Source organism: Pleurodeles waltl, chromosome 6 (genome assembly GCF_031143425.1).
Source record: "Pleurodeles waltl isolate 20211129_DDA chromosome 6, aPleWal1.hap1.20221129, whole genome shotgun sequence".
In the NCBI taxonomy this organism is placed as follows: domain Eukaryota; kingdom Metazoa; phylum Chordata; class Amphibia; order Caudata; family Salamandridae; genus Pleurodeles; species Pleurodeles waltl.
This window is the reverse complement of record NC_090445.1, coordinates 1,640,496,878-1,640,514,756: the sequence shown is the minus strand read 5'-3', so window position 1 is coordinate 1,640,514,756 and position 17,879 is coordinate 1,640,496,878. Positions and strand designations below refer to the sequence as shown.

Sequence of the window (17,879 nt, the reverse complement as noted above, 5' to 3'; positions counted from 1 at the left end):
GACACAAACCCAGCAAAAAGTGTTTGGTTATCTGGGCCTTGGTGTCTTGCTCTTTCTTGTTCATTACAGAGAAGAAGTATAAAAGTATAATCTGTACTGCGAAATTAAGCGCTCCAAACGCACATACCATTTTTTCCCAAAATTATAATAGAATGAGTTTAATGCAAGTCAGGTTAAAAAGGTTGTGGATCAGATTGTGTAGAAGCTTCTATAAGATCACCTGATGTCCTTCTCTACATCTGATGATATCTGCTCCCCTGAAACAAAGCTATAAGGTAATTATTTACAACAAAGCTGAGGAGATGCTAAGTTCTGGGTTCAAATACCAGATCTGCAACATCTTTCAGAACCTGAGAAGCACCTTACTGATGACGTTAAAGGAAGTTGGGTTTAGTATTGCTTTTCCATCCACTATCTTCAGTTACAGTGAGGCTTGTTTTATACTGAAATCACAAATACTGGTGTTGCAGCTGTATTTCAGGATATGTAAACTTGCAAGGTGGTCTCAACTTGGGACTATTTTGGCATTTATGTTTTTTTATGTCTAATGAGACACTCCACCTGTTGCTGTACATTATGTTGTCAACAGAAAGCTTTCAGAAGCACAACTGATAGGATTCAAGTGGATTACAGCAGGATACCCATAGACCATGGACAATGGACAGGGTGTGAGTTAGAGTAAACTCTGAATTCTTAGATGCAGAACAAGTCGGAGAGGCTTTCTCTTCCCACACTCCTACTATAGAGTCTCTTATCAACCGAATTTGAAATATTATGTAAATTGGGATCAAGATATGTTAATATGAATTAAAGCTTGCAATATATTTTGACTGAGTTTAATCTCTTTGGTGAACCCAATGATGTCTGACCACCCACCTCTCTCCCACCCAGCCCCTGTCAGAAAGCAGATATCCTTATTTTAGTAATCAACACCGAACATGGGCTTCTACCTAAAATCTGACCACCACTACAGTGGTTTTATAGACACCATCTCTTTGGAAGTCTGAGGGGCCCTAGGTCACCCACAGATAGTGTAGCAACCCACAACTAGTGAAGGAGACTAGTACAGATCTGTAGTTCTTTTGTAATGGAGCTTTGATCTGGAAAGGAAGGGTTGAGACTGAAGAAGATTGCACAAGGAATGCATTTCAGGTAGTTTCTGTAGCAATACCAATACATATCTCTGATCACACAAGGACGCAATTCAATTCAATTCATATGGGCAGGAAGGACCCAGAGAATGGCAGAGGCAGCTGACTGCAGCAAGGGTGAAGATGAGAATATGCATGGACATAGAAGAAAAGTCTGAGAATAGATGTGGCTGCATACGTGGATACCCACCACCATCTCTGGAGTAGTCTGTATCATATAGTCTAAACCACTTTGAGTATGCATATTAAGAACCTTGAGGAGAAGGGCACTGCTGTTGGGAGGTGCATTCTTTCCTCAATCGGACACCTGTGCTGGAGCCCATCCAGACCTAGCAGATCTGCAACTAGCAGCAACTGTGATTATAGCACCCTGCGATGCTAGATGCTTTGTGGACTCCTCCCTGTAGTGACAGGGTGCACCCCATTGGAACGGGCATCATATAACCAACAATAATCTTACCCAAGATATGGTGACCACCAAGGAGCAGGCAAGGAGGAACCAAAAAGGCTGGGAAGTGTACATTCTGCACGACAAATGCCTGAGGAGCCTACCAAGGAGCAGAAGAGGGACAACCATTATATAACAATCCATAGAAAGCCTTAGCAGTCTACCAAATTGCAAGTGGGTGCAATCCAGAAAAATGGGTAAAATAGAAGCAGCTATGGCATATGGTCAGAGGGGGCCACCAAGGAGTGGCAGAGATGCAACCTACAGAAGAGTGATACATGGGTTGAAGTTTGTGTGTATGTGGATTGGTGACCAATACTTTATTACAATGCAACAAGATAAAGAACAATAAAGAGGACGGCACTAATAAAATGGATATAGGGAGAAGAGGGAAGAAGGTGTAGCCTTAGGCTAAAACCGCTAAGATGACATACATAGACATCCTTACCTTTTCCGCCTTTTACCTCGATGTTCTGTAAGGTTAGGAGAAGGGAAAGGGGCTTTGAAGTGGGCTGCCTGTGTTTTTAAGCAATAAAAACACTTTACAAGCAGGGTGCATTTACCTGTTGCTCGAGGGAAGGAGAGGGCTGGAAGGCGATTTCTTGGCATCTCCCCCTGGCGGCAATCCAACAAGCCTCTGTAACTGGACTGAAGGCTAGGGGGAGAGCCGGAACTCAGTAGGGAGCAGGTCACCTGATCAGAAGGTCAGCCCCATGAAGCATCCTAAACACTCTCCGAGTCACCTGTGAAGGGGAAAAGACACAACATAAGCAGCTTTGTAGTGTTATGGTTACAAACTAAAGAGCAGACGACTAAGTGTAAAAGTCTTCTGAGATACTGAAAAAGTGAGTGACACACTAAAGATCAGAATCCATCAGGCAGATATCTGCATTGCCAGGAAAACCATTACCAGGGTGAAAAGGAAAGAGGTAAGTGAGATCAGTGGTGCAAAGGGTAATACAGCTCAACCACTCAGCTCCGACTGAATGTAAAAAACACTTGTCATTAGACCAGTCTAGTGAAAGCCAATTGCAATGCTAAGAGGCACACTGCAAACATCAACAATAAAAACGTTTTGTGGGCACAGGGTTGATTTTTGTGACAAGTCACTTCAGATAAAACACACTTAGCAGATTTGCATTAACAAATTGCTGCCACGAAGAGTGCACCCACAGCAGAGATAGTTCTCGTAAACACCTACCTTCACCCCAAACTCAAACTCAGTGATGCCAATAATTTAGTGGCTCTACTCGAGAACTACATAAGCAGCTGCGTCATAGCCATCATCATCATCATCATCATCTCAAGTGACTTCAATTTGCACCTAATAGGATCCTCAACAGATGAAACCACAACTGCCCTTTCAAGCGCTTGGGACCTCCCCATACAAGGGGCCAACAAACATGGCCGACCGACAAAGATCAGCAGGACTCTGCTCAGTAGCTTAGAACTGTTACAGCCAAGTGCCCTGAACGGCAGATTTACTGAGGACTTGCCTCCGGCAGCACCATATTTTTCAACAGTATCCACCACAATTGACTACACGTTTGTTTCTCTTCCACTATTCAAGCAAGTAGCCTCTTTTCAGCTAGGCAACAGGTGCGAGAGCGATAACTGCCCACAGGAACTATTCATCATCCTGGGAATAACCAAAATGGGGAAAACTAATATTGCACACATCACCACTTTCACCACAAATTGTAAACGTGTCAAATGTGGGCAAACAAACATTGATCAACTCAAAGCAGCAACAGAATTCACACTCTAACTAGAAACAAATAATGACAACCAAGTGCAGAAATGGGAACAACTCAACCAGGCTTAGTGGAATGTTTGCAGTACCAATCACCAACAGGTGACTACCACCTCCTGCAGCTGTAACTCGCCGGGAACAAGCCCACAGGACAGCACTACGAGATACAAGGAGAAAAATCAACTCCAGTATAAGGCGACTCCGTGGCAGGCCAGGAAATCTAGACCTTCTGACAATCCTAGGGCACCACAAAAAGGTACTGAAGAAGCTAAAATGGGCGATCAATAGGAGCTGCAACGAAGACTTGTGGGCCAGGCTACACCCGGTTGCAAGGAGCAACAACAGAGCACGCTTCTGGCGTACAATATGCAACCTCACACACCCATACCATGGTGCCATTACATCGCATATACCAGAAGCCGTCGGGGCGAATTATCTTTGAGCCCATTTCAATGGACCAATATCAGTTAGCATGGTCACACAAAGCATGACCTCACCAGGAAGTCTTCCTCTACACAGGTCCTCACTAAAGACTACGCACACATTACTCACTGACTCGGTCACTATACATAATCAGTTAGCCACTGGCCGGAGAGAAGGTGCCAAGGGGCGGAGAGAAGGTGCCCCGGGACCAAAGGGCCTCCCACCCGCAGTCTTCAAGCACAATAGATCCTTCTGGGAAAAGATTCTCAAACCCCTCTACCTGGAAATAGGTCTGACAGGAACGATACCGCAGTCCTGCAAGGGGTCCATAATCTCCCCCATTTTTAAAAACAGGGGACAGGTCGCTCCCTGATAGCTATCGTCTGATTGCCTTAATTGACAACAACGCAAAGTACTTTGCAGGCCTGTTATTGGATCATCTGCTTGCATGGTCTACTGAAAAGAGAATAATCCCTACGATTCAAACAGGATTCTCCAAACATATCGGCACCATCACGAACATCATGGCCATTTCCCTCCTAACCGACAAAGCTATAACACTGAAACGTCAGCTCCATCTATGCTTTGCTGACTTCAAGGCTGCATTTGACCATGTGGACAGGAACCTGTTGTGGAAGAAGCTTGAAACCTGGGGGGGGGGGGCTCCCACATCCACTTCTACGCCTGATAATAGCCCTTCACACGGTCACAAGGGTCCAGATAAAATTGGGCACAGGCACTCATCTCTCAAGGTGGATCCATACTACCAAAGGCCTAAAACAGGGCTGAGTTCTGGCCCCCAAACTGTTTAATCTATATCTAGCAGACTTAGTGGGTGCATTCACCCTCACAAACTCTCACCCTCCAAATATTGGGGACCCTGAGCTACCGTGCCTGATGTACGCCGACGATCTCGTACTACTCAGCCACATGGAAATAGGCCTTCAGAGACTAGTCAACGCCACTCAGCACTACAAAGCAACGAATGCCTTGACAGCAAACTTTGGCAAAACATGCACACTGTCAATTAGATCAAAGGCACCCTCGAGAGCCTTGTTTTGGGGGTGAGACACAACTTGTTCAAACAAGTAAAAATATCTTGGAGTCAAGGTTGACAAATCGGGGAACTTTGTGCATCAAAGGAAAAGCCTAATGGGAAAAAGTCTAGCCATAGCACTATCTCTATAAAAAAAATAAAAAAAAATTTTTTTTTTAAAAACGGGCCCTCATACACCTCCCTCTTAATAGTGCTAAAAGCAAAGCTCCTCCCCACAATAACATACTGGAGCAAAGTACAAAGAGGCAGGGACTCTGATATCTTAAACCATGCAGTGAGCAAAGCTTACCGGATGATCTTCAACATCCCCAGATTCACCACCCCTGCCCAAGTGAGACTGGAGTTTGGTCTGCTGAACCAATCCCTGGTTCGACGCGTCACCTATATAAATGTCTGGAGCAAAGCCTGTGGTGCCTCCCTGGGCACTCTCAACTATCATATGTGGCAAGAGCTTGAACGCAAGAACACCTCCCCGTTCAGAATCCATTTAGATGATTCACTTATGGAGACCGGGCTCCCCGACTTGTGGAGGATCCCAATCCCGCACAATGCCTTTAAGAAAGCAGCTGGGAAATCACTTCGGCTCCAGTCACTACTGGAGGACAAAGCAGCCTTCTCACTGATTTCTCACGCCTGGGTGACTTCGACACCACAATCATACCTAGGCCAGGGCTTCTTGGGACGAACAAAGGACAAATTCTTAAAGTATCAAATAGGACTCCTACCTCTTACTATAAATGCAGCCCTCTGGTTGAGGGACGTAACCAACTCTGCCATCTGTGCGGTGAGGACACAGAAGATCTCCTCCAAGTCCTCTGTTCATGCAATCATCTTGCACTAGAACGAAAGCTCTACTAAAGAGCAATTTTAATGAAAAAGGCATACGGAGACAAGCAGTGATGGCATGTTTTGCACCTGGTGACCTACCGCTGAAATGTGCTTTGGTGAAGGTTCTATTGCAGGTGTCACGAAAGCAGGATTTAATTAATAAGCACTGCCCCCCTTGTGAACCATAGGAGGATAGCTCACAGCTCAATGCCTGACAATGGACTATAATGGCATCAAGCGATGCTCTACTCACACAGAAGCAAGCAAAATCTTAAGTAGCAACACTCAACTATGTTTTAAAATGTGCTCCTATGGAGCTCCAATCGAAATGACTGGACAATGTATATAATCACTTGATGGATACTTAGTAACATCAGAAATGGGATTTTTTCTTTTTACATAGTGTTCCTGTTTTTTTTGTTATGGTTTTAAGTAACTAAACAATAAATCTTCAGGATTAACAAATGTGCGAAACAGTTTCAATATGAATTCCCCCAATAGAGGCACATTATTTAAGACACATGCCTTGAACCTGGGAACCCTCATATTTATAGCCACAAGATTCAATAGTTCAGAGACTGAAAATGCAGGAAGCAATCCCCATTCATTTTTGATGGGCAACAAAATGGAACAGCAATGCCACAGAATGCCTTACACCCTAGTTAAAGACAGACTCAAACTTTGTAAGTGTGTGAGCCTCTTTCCTGACATGTATAGATGACAAGCTTGGTGCAAACAGACCTTGTATTTTTCAGTCAGTTGTGGTCTCAAGTTCTGAATTCTTTGAAGGTGAGATGCAGGGACGAGAGAGAATGGTTTATTTGATCTATTGTATCCACGATTTAACAATGATGCCTGGTAAACTAGATATGCACCTGGCATTCAAGAGCCACAGCGATAATAAACCGTTGAACGAGTGGAGTTTAGACAGATACAAGCTGTTGCAAACCTTTTATCACCTGCAATGGTTACTGATTACTTGCTTTTATGCCATACCAAGCCTATACGTAGTTTGATATATGCAGCCTAATTCCTGAAAACAAAAATATCGTTTTTTTTTAATTTTATTTTTTAAAACGTACATGCCTGGGCATATGGAGTACAGATATTAATCCAAACACCAACACCTTAGTCACTTAAGACATGCCTGGCAGTAAAGAACCCTTGAGGTAAACTACAGAATTATCGTTTTGTAATACTCCTTTGACTTGCATAGTTATTTGCTGGACTAAAGAAATCTAGTGTAGACGGAAAAGTAGAAGAAAATAAAAAGGTGACGCATTCCATTTCTCGTCTTTCCCACAAACAATTTTCTGTGCTTTCTTACCAAATATTTTTGGCCAATGACATGTCACACAAATAATTGTAAAGGTAGAACCCAACGAAGCACAATCAAGGCATCAACTCACGTTTCTAAACTTTACAGTGCTAATGCACCCACCCACGATAGTCTGGCCCTTTAATAGTATTTCAAAGAGCATACTAAAGGCTGCACCGAGTGCAATTAAGTGAATGTAACATCTTAAAAATTTTAACGTCTAGGTGCTTAAATGTGTGTCAAGTGGTTTGTGGCTAAACAAGTTTTTTTTTTTTACATTTTATTTTAATCAAAAGATATGGAACGTGTTTTGCAGGTTGGCATGTTACCATTGTTTAGCCCATCACTCTTTACAATTGAACAGACATTCACTATTTTCTGCACAATCCATCAATGACCTACGTACTAACTACACATGAAGACATATTGATATGCTGAGCAGTGAAAAAATTCCAGAGACCTTCATTAATAGCATACAAGGCATGGTCAGTGGCATTGCTGAATCTGTGTTTTGCTCTGGAACAGAGCCCGGGATAAATTACAAAATTCAAAGAAGGCTCAACTTCACAGCTGAAAAATTACTTTAATTCTAAAATAATAAACAATTTACTGCACTGCAGAGGTGCATATTACTGCAGAGTTTGAGCTCGTTCTTTTGAAAGTCATGCTAATTTTATTCTACGATTTCAAACACCTACCACTGAATTTATAGAACAGGTTGAGACTACTTGTCTTGGCCTCACACACTGCTTTTTCAGAGGACAGACTACAGGGAAATACAGCAAAACGCAGTATGTGTATCAAAGTCTACAATCTAAATAAATGCAGTGGTAAGTTATTTATATTTCCTGTGTCAGGCTGATAAACTCATGCAAGAAATCAACATCATTATCTTAATTTTGCTGCAAAGATTCTATCAAAACCAAACATTTTATTATTTCTACCCCAACTCTTTACATTTTAAAATGTGGCATAACTGATTTGAATATTGGAACTATAAGAAATACACTTTGTATGTTATTTATTTTTACCTGCATTAATCAATGTGTTCTGCTACTCTGCCAAGAAGCAATTATATATTTTTCTTGTGCCAGAATCCTGCAAGTATGAAAAAGATTTACAAGCACTGGTAAAATCAAAAGGTCGGGCATTGGCTACCACCCTTTTGGTTTGGCCAGTGCTTCTTTTGTTTTGTATCAGTTTTCGCAAATCTTTGTTGTGGTCCATCTGCTGACCCGTTAACAATATACAAACAATACGGCTAACAAACAAACACATGTTTTGTCTCCAAAGAAAACATATGTTGCCTTAGTAGTTTCCTTAAGGGGTAGAAACTACTTGGTGTGTTGGTAAACTCATTGTGAAAGAGCAGACTCCAGTCACTCACAGTGAAGTTAGCCAATGGCTGAAGTGGGCTGATCACCTACTCCTTGCTGCAGTCAGCAGGGAATATGTCAACTACCCAACAATAGATCAATGGATGATCAGGGCTGGCAAAGAACCCCCGTAAGTAAATATAAATCTATATAATTTAAGTAAAATCAAAAGGTCTTGGCTGAAGGCTAAGAGAACAATAAAAATACTGAAACTCGGAAGAGGGGAGTGAATGAAACACTCCTCTTCCTCCCTCTGCCCGAACTCCTCCGACCCCCTTCCAAAAAAAAAATATATATATTACATGCAAAAGCCTCATTCACAGCTAATGGTTGTAAACACTGATGATTATCGAAGGGTGGGGAATAACGTGCCAGTCTTATTACAAAATTGGACTATTTATTTTTCCATGCAATTGTGTATAAAATATGAAATATTTATTTATGCTTAACCATTTGCACTTCATTCTAAATAATGAAAGGATTCTCACAAACACAATGAAGGTAAATGGGTTATTAAAATGTTACTTATAATTATTTCAGTCTTTCAACATTATCATATTTTCTCCTGCAAACAGGATGGTGTTATCTGACACAAACACACTTAATGACTGTAAAACAAAATAACAAAAATGAAATGATAATAATGAACAGTATTTAATAGTACCCTAAGTGAGACTCTCTTGCACCACCGCCTTGTGTTACAACTGTGAAGTTGACCACAGGTGTTGAAATATGGAACACACCAACACTACTATGCTAGTCTTGCCTTGTGAAAACAAGCATGGGCAATTCTAATAGGTCTTGTCTATGCGAGAGTTATTGGCTTTGGCAATGTGAATATGCTTTAGCCACGCTGTAGACCAGTGTGGCGTCTACTCAGCATGGCTAAAAGTGAGTAGACTGAAGGATGCATTCAAGTGGAATGGATTAGAGAGGAAGAAAGTGGACTAGAGTAATAGAGTGGACTAGAGAGGAGAAGAGAGGTGCACCATGGATTAGATAACCCTGGAAGGGATTACAATGGAGTAGAGTGGATTACAGTAGAGTGAATTACAGTGAGATTACACTGAATCACAGTAGAAAGGATTACAGCAAAGTGAATTACGTGAACTGAACGGGTTACAATCGAGTGGATGACAGTGGAACCTATTGGAAGGGATTACAGTGGAGTACAGTAGTTTACAGTGCAATGAATTGGAGTAGATTACAGTGAAGTAGGTTACAGTGGATTAAAGTGAATCACAGTGGAGTGGATTACAGTGGCATGGATTACAGTGTATTTGAGTGGGTTACCTTGGGGTAGATCACAGTGAAGTGGGTTACAGAGGAGTGGATTACAGTACAGTGCTTAACAGTGGGATGAATTACAGTGCTGTGGATTTCAGTGGGGGGTGTGGGGGGATTTCATTGGATTGCAGTGGAGTAGATTATAGTGGGATAGGGTGGAGTGGATTATAGTGGGATAGGGTTGAGTGGATAACAGTTGACTGCGTGGATCACAGTTGGGTGGGTTAGAGTGTTTATCACAACATAGTATATAGAACATTCTCAAATATGCCCTTCTTTGTAATTGTGTGGAATGAATAACACCCCTTTAATTCTACCGTATAGCCTGCAATAAAAAACACCCAAAACCTCTGCCCTTGTGCGGAATAAATACAGCCTATTCTAACAGCATTTAATTAAGAAGCACTGTCCCATCTCGCTGTACTTCTGCTTGCAATAAAGAGCCCCACATATCTGTCCAAGGTTACAGTATCACTGCATGGGATATCACCTTGACTATATATAAACATAATATTAATACTCTTGGCTCAACATGCTGCGATTTTAGGCAAATCATCTAATCTCCCAGTAGCTTAGAAAAAATAAAAAAGGGCCCTCATTCGTGATGTGGTCGTTTAAAAAAAAATATATATATATATAAATAAATAAATAAATAAATAAATAAATAATCTCAATTTTACCATCATTTCAATGCTGATTTAGAGATGACCATCATGTTCTTTCCGCGAAACCAGACTAACTTTCATCCAAACATTCCCAAATAAACTGTCTAAGCCATGGCCTTCTGCTGTAAACCAGCCAGTCTTGCCCCCTTTATTTCTAGGTTACAGGGGAAAAAAAAAGTACGACAGCAAACACTAATTAAAAGGTTAAAAATTAAAATGCAGAATGACAGAAAACGAAACCATCAAAAACTGCCTATATAAAGTAATGTTGCCAAGCTGCACTCGGTTACAGATGCAGAAACATAGAAAGAAAAGGAAAGAAAAAAATGCAACTCAAGGTTTTCCTTTCAGCAAGAGCAGGCTAATTTTCATTCAAACATTCCTGGAAAGAAAACCCACAAGCAGGGCTCCCGCTGTAAAATAGCTCGGCGTATAACCTGGCCGCTAGTATCCATGCCTTCATTTCTAGTTTAGTGGGGGGAAAAAAAACAAATATATACAAACATGCTCGAGGAGCAATAGGAAATACTATATAGAGGTAAACAATTAAATTGCAAGATGACAGACAATGAAGCCATCACACTTTGCCCACATAAAGGAATGTAGCCAAGCTGGACTCCAACAAAAGATAACAAGCATTTGCGATGCAATAGGTCTCGCATTTTCTTGAGTTAGAGCTATTGGCATTGTAAATTCAAAACTGGACTCTCTGGCCACATAAATTGGTCAACCCTGCTCATAATTTCATCTTTTCCTGCAATATAATTCCAGTGTCCCAGCATTTAACTAAAGCGCTTCGATTTACCTTTGTCCTCCATCTAAAACATATACAATTATCATATAAAACTTTATCGGAAATAAAAATTTGGAATTAAAGTGTAATGCTCAAAACACCATAAAAATATAACTTGGGACGGATTGGAGGGTGAAAGGAAAGAAGTAGCCAGGAGTCAAGATGGCGAGGACAAGTGGCGTAGTAAAGGTGTCATGGGCCCTGGAGTAAGAAAGGAAAATGGTTGACTGCAATTTCGGTTGGAAAATACAGCAGTAACTAGAGTTGAGTGCGGTCCATGGGTGTCTAGGCCCTGGTGTCACTGCACCTGTTTCTCCATTGATAACTAGGCCTCAGGAGAGAAACCTGATGGGGCAGAAAAAGAAAAGCAAAAGGAATACAACAGACAAAAAGGAACAATGAGAAGGGGGGTCGCAAAGAAATAAAAAGAAAGAATAAGAAAAAAAAACACAACTAAGAAGAAATAGAGCAAACATGTGAGACAAAAGAAAAAGGTAAGGAAGCTAGCGAATGAAAGATAAGGAGGAAAAAAGAATGAAAGAAGTGTGAAAAGAAAGAGAACTGAACAGAGAAAAAAAAAAAAAAAGAAGATGGTGAGAGAAACATGCAGCGAAAGAATCAGGGCATGTATGTACTGACACATTTCTCACAGAAGGGGAAAAACACTTTGACACTTCAGATCCTGACAAGTAACTTGTGGCTTCCATATACAGACGAGAAAAATAGGGATTTATAGTAAAATGTGAATTGACAGATAAAGATAAGAGAAACACCAAGGAAAGGAAGGAAGAACGATAAAAAAAAAAAAAAAAAAAAAAAAAAGGACAAAGAAAGAATTAACACCGGATGAAGAAAAAAAAAGAGGAACGAAACAAGGAAAGAAATAACCACGTTTTTTCAAGATTGGAAGCGAAGGTATCAAGAGGAAGAGGGAAATACAAAAAAGGAGAGGAGTAGAAATAAACAGTTGAAAGAAAGAGTGCATCTTTTAATGTGTGGGTTTTAAAAGATGGAAAGAGAAAAGTGGGGGAGAAAGAAAACATTGAGTAAACATATGAGTAGCAGAGCTGAAAGATCAGGGACGCCTTACAAAGATTTCCCAGGTGACATCAAGTTACATCTGGGGGCGGGGCATCTGGATGGGGAACATTCCTGTATGCTTGCTGGGACAAAAAGTGGGGGTAGCAGGTTAATTTACAACGCCACTGAATTACTTAATTAGGAAAGGTCTGGCACATCTGACTAAGAAAGCTGGAAATGTCAAGCAGTCACTGTTTATTGCAAAGTTCATTAAAACAATGCTGTGGTGTGCAGATAACACTGCTAATTTTATTGCAGACCCTGATGTAAGAAGCCCTGGGCGGCTAGGCTATAAGCAATTACAAGCCATACTCCCTTGCTCTCAGCACCAGGGACCACAGGCAGTCAGACCAAATGTGACCAAGATAACAGCCCGATTCATAGCCTTGTTTACAGCTAAGCTCAGAAACTGAGGTGATGTGGCAGACAGGATGTGTGAGGTTCTGCCAGAGGTACAGCTGAGGGCTTGGGGTGTATGTGAACTGAGGTGCACTGATGGAGATGCACCCGAGGTCCCCGTACTGGAGCAGTAGAGTGAACAGACTGGAAGAACTGAGGTGCTATAGCACAGCATGTGTGGGGTTACTGGCACAGCTGAGGGCTTGGAGTGTGTGGAGTGAGGTGCACTGATGGAGCTGTGCCTGAGATCCCAGTACTGGAGCAGCAGAGTGTAATGATTGCAAGAACTGAGGTGCTCTGGCAGACAGCGTGTGTGAGGTTCCTGGCACTGGCACAGCTGAGGGATGGGAGTGTTTGAACTGCGGTGCACTGATTGAGATGCGCCTAAGGCCCCAGCACTGGTGCAGCAGAGTGTACTGTCTGCAAGAACTGAGGTGCACTGGCAGACAGCGTGTGTGGGGTTCATGTCACTGGCACAGCTGAGGACTTGGAGTGAGTGAACTGAGGTGCACTGATGGAGCTGCGAGTGGGATCCCAGTATGGAACAAAAGTGTGCAGTCTCCAAGGTTTGCGGAGCCCTGGTAGAGCTGTGTGCCGATGCTATAGGCAATTACAAGTGATCCTCCCCCTTGCTCTGAGCACACAGGTAGGCACACTTGGTAAAGAAAATCCAAGCCAAGGAAGGGCAGGAGCCAGGCAGCTGAGAGAGGGTGCAGAGAGCCCACAAAGACCAAATGTGACCAAGATAGAATCCTCATTTATAGCCCTGTTTACAGATAAGCTCAGAGGAAGAATGCTCTGAAAATGAAAAGAGAAGCTTCCCTGGACAGGAGCAGGAAACAAAGTTTAAAAAAAATAAATAAATAAGTCCCTTACTGACCAGATAAACAGGACAAAGCATAATTCTACAGTAGTTAGTCCCTGCTCCCACACAGAAGAAGGAGGGACAAAGAGTCATGACTGACAACTATCAAGCAAGGATATTTAAATGACACAAACTAAGAAATGAAATAGCTAGAAGCCCACAGAAGAAATATACAAGAGGTAGTACGCTTACGCTCGACCTAAAATGTAGCTCCCACAAACAAAGCAGTCGAAGGGCACATGTAATTGGGCGATGCCCCGTGGGAGGGTTCAAAAGATGAAACGGAGGAGGGCACTCTAGCATGCGCAAACAACCTAAAAGCAAGCACTTTAAAAGTGACTTTGAACACAACAAACAGAAAGCAATGGGTGGGCTGTAAACCCACCGACTGTAAACAATATGTCTTGAAGAGACAGTGCATGTGCCATCTAGGCAAGGCCTAAATATGACCCCGAACATCTACCAGCAAGCACTGGCAAAGCCAACAGGTCTGGTGTTGATTGGGTAGAAGTAAAATTTGACTGAGACAACAACTGACCAATGGATGAAGAGGGCTGGCTGACAGCACCTATAAATAAGGAAACTATATCAACTCTAAAAATAGGGCAAAAAAATAAAATAAATGGAAACACCCCTGTATCATCACCTACCACCATTCTCTATCTGGATACAAATATCAAGCATCAACAGACTCCAGGGCTGAGACCTCTGCATACCTACTCACAAATCCTGAAAGTTTCTTGCAACTGATTCTACATCACAAGTACATTTAGAATTTGAACCAATCAGAATGTGGGGTGTGGGCATGGATAAAGTGGACAGTTAACACTATAGTTAGACAGGGATGTAAAGTGTACAAGTCTTGCCTGAATACACTGGAAAGGTAGACCACTAAATGTATTCTACATATTTTCTGGACTGTTTGAATCACTTGCAATCCAATGTAGCCACTGCTGACAGTCTCATGCACCCCAGCACATGTTTGAAAATGAAGCAAGTAGCTGTAATTCAGCCTTTTGCTGAAGTCAGGACAATAATGGTATACAATAATGCATCATGATTGTGGACATGGCCAGTCTGACAATTCTACTACTCTGGCAGCAAGCTAAGGGGCTACTTTGATGCATTCATGGGCTGCCATGACCCAAACATGCCCCCCATGGATCTATCCTAGTTATGAGCTCCTGCAGTATGGGTCACATTTGAATGAGTTTGCCATGACCTCTTTGGGTTTCATGTCAAGTCTCTGGCAACTAAAGAGGTTATACCTCACACAAAGAGAACAAGATAATTTAACGGATATCAACTTCACACAATTGTTCAATAAATTAATAATTCATTTGTCATCATGGTTTTCCTAGTTGCTTTATCAGCTATATACTCCTTCAAAGTTTGTTCTAAATTTGTCAGTATTCACAAAAAAATATTTGTAGGCTTTCCTGTTTTCAGTGATTTGTAGTGGGGTTTTTCAGTATGTTTCTAACGTTTCCAAAAGTTGGGAAAACAATTGTGGGTATTAGTGTTTACTCTTTTTTTTTTTCCCCCTCAGAAATATGAAAAAAAAAAAAAAAAAACACACACACACACACACACACACACACACACACACGGGGAAAGTGTTTTTCCAGTTCTTATAGGAAAGTTAGCTTTCAAGTCTTTCCCTCCTTCATGCCTCCTGTCATTTTTTCTCCATGTACAGAGAAAAGAAATAGGAGCATCTGACTTGAAGGTGCTCTTTCAAGTAACTTTAGTGGTGTAGAATTTAATATAAATATCTACTTGTCTGTGGGACAGTTAGCTTTATTAGTCTGCTTGTCCTATTTATTAAAAAAAAAAAAAAAAAAAAAAAAAAAAAAAAAAGTCCACTTGTCTCTTTGGAGCCATGTAGTGCAGCAACAAATTATGGCAGCAATCTCATAAGAATTCCGATAAGGCTCATTTTATAGTCTGGTTTGAATACTAGCAATTCCCTTATTTTTCCACCTTTCTGCAGATCTACATACTGGGGCTGGAAGTAGTGAAGTGATGTTGTATGTGGTTTTTTTTTTTTTAAAAACAAGCTCTTTTTTAATTATTTCCTATAATAATGAGAAAGGTTGGAAATTTACTCCAGGCTAAGTCAGAAGTAAAACTTTGGGGGAAAAAAAGTGCTTGGAGGGAAAGCAAACTTGTAAACGCTCAACAGATTATCGCATTATCAAACCTACAAATGCATATTTGCTCATGTTAAAGTGCAGTTCATAAATAATTTCCAAGAGTACGATTTCCTGGCCTACTTCTTTAAATTCATAACCTGCAGTAATGAAAGGACATATACCATAGGTACAGTAGTTTTGTGACTTTCTTTAACCCCTTCGCTGCCAGGCCTTTTCCCCTCCTGTGCCGAGCCTTTTTTTTGGGGCTATTTGGGGCAGTTCGGGCTTAGGCCCTCATAACTTTCTGTCCACATAAGCTACCCACGCCAAATGTGTGCCCTTTTTTCCCCCCAACATCCTAGAGGAACCCAGAGTTTGTGGGTCCCCTGAAGGAGACAAGAAATTAACCAAAACACAGCGACATTTTCATTATTTAAAAAAAAAACTAAAAAACAAAAAACACAAAGGCTGCAGAAAAAAAGCTTGTTTTTTTCCCCCCTGAAAATGGCATCAACAAAGGGTTTTCTATGCAAAAATAACCATCTTCCCAGCTTTCAGGAACAGGCAGATTTGAATCAGAAAACCAAATTTTTCAACACAATATTGGTATTTTACTGGGACATACCCCATTTTTACTATTTTTTGTGCTTTTAGCCTCCTTCCAGTTAGTGACAGAAATGAGTGTGAAACCAATGCTGGATGGTGGAAAGCTAAACATCTCTGAAAAGTAGGCCACATTCTGAATTCACCAAGGGGTCATTTGTGTAGATCCTACAAGGTTTTCCTACAGAACATAACAGCTAAAATAAACAAAATATTGAAATTGAGGTGGGGAAAAAAAAAAAAGCCATCTCTCTCCACATTTACTCTAACTTTTTCCTGTGAAGTCAGATTTTTTTAAAGCACTATACCCATTACGTCTGCAGGACTCTGGGTTGCGGGGATATATAGGGCTTGTGCTTGTGGGTGCATCAAGAACCCTAGATACCTAGAGCCAATAAATGAGCTGCACCTTGCAATGGGTTTTCATTCTATACTGGGTATGCAGCAATTAAGTTGTGGAAGTATAAAGAACGAAAAATAGGCATCAAGGAAACCTTTGTATTTTCAAAATGGGCACAAGATAAGGTGTTGCGAAACAGTGGTTATTTGCACATCTCTGAATTCCGGGGTACCCATACTAGCATGTGAATTAGTGTGTTTCTCAAATAGACGACTTTTTTTTTTTTACACACTGTCTTAGATTTGGAAGGCAAAAAGCTAGAGAAAGAAAAGGGGCATTAACACTTGTTCTTCTATTCATGGTTCCCCCAAGTCTCCCGATACAAAATGGTACCTCGCTTGCACGGGTAGGCCCAATGCCTGCGACAGGAAATGCAACATGGACACATCAGATTTTTACATTGAAATCTGATGTGTTGTTTGGAAAGAGCCTAGCTGTGGATTTTGGCATCTAGCTCAGCTGGCACCTAGGGAAACCTACCAAACCTGTGCATTTTTTAAAACTAGACACCTAGGGGAATCCAAGATGGGGTGACTTGTAGTGCTCTCATCGGGTTCTGGTACCCAGAATCCTTTGCAAACCTCATAATTTGGCGACAACAACAACAACAACAAAAAACGAACGCACACACGCCACTTTTTCCCTCAGATTTCAGTGACAAAGTTCTGGAATCTGAGAGGAGCCACAGATTTCCATCCACTCAGCATTACCCCAAGTCTCCCGATACAAATGGTACCTCACTTGTGATGGTAGGCCTGGTGCCTGCAAAAGGATATGCCTCAAAACACTATGTGGACACAAAATCATCAAATACAAAACTACCTTTTTTTTTTTTTTTTTTTTTTTTTTTTTTAAAGGGTGGGGGGGGGGGGGGGGAGAGCAACTGCATTTTTGGTCCTGGGCTCAGCAGTCATATAGGGAAACCTACCAAACCCAAACATTTCTGAAAACTAGACACCCGAGGGATTCCAGGGAGGTGTGACTTACGTGGATCCCCCAGTGTTTTCTTACCCAGAATCCTCAGCAAACATCAAATTTAGCTAAAAACAACAACAACAACAAAAAACACTTTTTTCCAACATTTGTGTAGGGGAATCACAGCACCGGCACAAATTTCCTACCACCCAACGTTCCCCTCAGTCTCCCGGTAAAAATTAAACCTCAATTGTGTAGGTGGGCCAAGTGCCTGTGACAGGGAAGAGCCAAAAACATGTAAAAAAAAAAAAAAAAAAAAATGAGGGGGAACCAAAGCAGGTCCAAAAGGGAAGTTTGAAGAAAAAAGGAAAAAAAATATTGTT

General features: G+C 41.4%; 1 protein-coding gene across 3 annotated transcripts in view; it reads right to left on the bottom strand.

Annotated features, from left to right (window-relative positions):
- Positions 1-17,879, bottom strand: part of RABGAP1 (RAB GTPase activating protein 1) — an 885,283-nt gene that overhangs the window by 841,222 nt on the left and 26,182 nt on the right. For 2 of the 3 annotated variants that reach the window (XM_069241548.1, XM_069241547.1), the window contains exon 2: positions 2,163-2,342. The exons of the other annotated variant lie outside the window; for it this stretch is intronic. The gene's annotated coding sequence lies outside the window, so the exon portion shown is untranslated. The remainder of the gene's footprint in view (positions 1-2,162; positions 2,343-17,879) is intronic. 3 annotated transcript variants of the gene reach the window in all.